A 1,508-nucleotide genomic window follows, 5' to 3' on the forward strand; every position below is an offset into this window, starting at 1 on the left:
TGTCAGCCCCCAAGTGTATAATGTGTGTGCTCCCCAGGTGCAGAACTTGGCATTTCACAGTGTTAATCATCTGGGGTCATTCAGTATTTAATTTTACTTTTTTCTGTACATTTTGATCAGAAATACATTCAGTACAAAAATATTAAAGTGGAACTTCCTGAAAGTTTCAGAACACCTGCAAGGGTAGTAATGAGAAATCTTTTCCCTCAACATTTTTTTGGGGCAATTCCCCCATCCTGCCCCCAATGTCAGAAGTGGACTAGAGCATTCTTCACAAAGCTCCTCATTTTCTTTAGCAAACAATTATTCTCATTCGTGGATGTATTTGATGTATTATTTATGCAGGAGTAGCATAATTGAAGAATTTCTTTGTAACCTGTGTGGTTTTCAAGGCATGCATCACCAACACTTTTCTGCTTATTTAGAGCCCTTGTACATATTTATTTGTTGGCTTTGTGACAAAGCTTCTGATGCTTGCAAGCTTTCTGCTCTGTTCTTGGTCAATAAGACTCTGTAAGTGAATGTCAGTAAATGTCTACAATAAACAGGAATTATTGAGAAAAAAGTTACAGTATCTTGAATATTTACTTTAATGCTTTAAAAAGTCATTATTTTTTAGAACAACTAGTGGTTTGGTTGATTTATCTTTTGGCAAATACACTGTTGCTCCTCATGGAGTCACGCCTTTCTTCATTCTTGGTAAAAGGGAGAATCAGGAAGGGGGTCTGAGGACTGTCTGTCTGGGAGTGTTTATAAGAATTATTGTGCTTTGTGAAAAGTAGAAGTCAAAATTTGTGTAGTCAGATTTGAACCACCAAAATAAATGGTTCAAGGGGTCATGACAATCAAAGTAACTGACGGTTGAAAACATTGAAAAGTTTAAGGAGAATTTTAGCAACCCAGCCTTGAAAGCCCACTTTGCAAACCAAAGCCTGTATTTTTTAATGTTTTTAAAAAATGAATTAAATGTATATAACAGCTTTTTTTTTCATTATGAGAAAGAAATGGTAAAGAAATTCTGTGAAACAGTTTTCTTTCTAGGTGTGTTAATAGAATTGGATTATATTAAATAATTCCATTAGAAATACCATAAGGAGAATACAAATTTCATTCTAGATAAAAATGGGTAATTGTTCGTTGAACCACTCAGTGGAGGTGTTCTTCATCATGACAGAGAAAGCAAAAGCCTCTCCTCTGTAACCAATGCACAGAGAGCTGCTTTATGAAGCAACTTTTTGTCTCATCCAGTTTTTATTGCATTTTTATTTGACATTACTTTTTTTTCCCCCACCCCTTGAAAATAAGTGTTTCTTTCCTACAGAACTGGAGTTCAGAAGAAGTTGCTCATGCTGTCTTCTGCTGATGTGGTGGTATGCATTTCTTTTTGATGTCGTCTTTTTTCTTACTAGCATCTCTCCTTTTTTTTTCTTTGTCCCAGTATTTTTCTAAGTGAAAAACAAAGCAACTGTAGACTTGAGGCTCAGGAATTTGCTCTGAGAAATGCTGAA

Source organism: Buceros rhinoceros, unplaced genomic scaffold, assembly GCF_000710305.1.
Source record: "Buceros rhinoceros silvestris isolate BGI_N320 unplaced genomic scaffold, ASM71030v1 scaffold11416, whole genome shotgun sequence".
Classification (NCBI taxonomy): Eukaryota; Metazoa; Chordata; class Aves; order Bucerotiformes; family Bucerotidae; genus Buceros; species Buceros rhinoceros.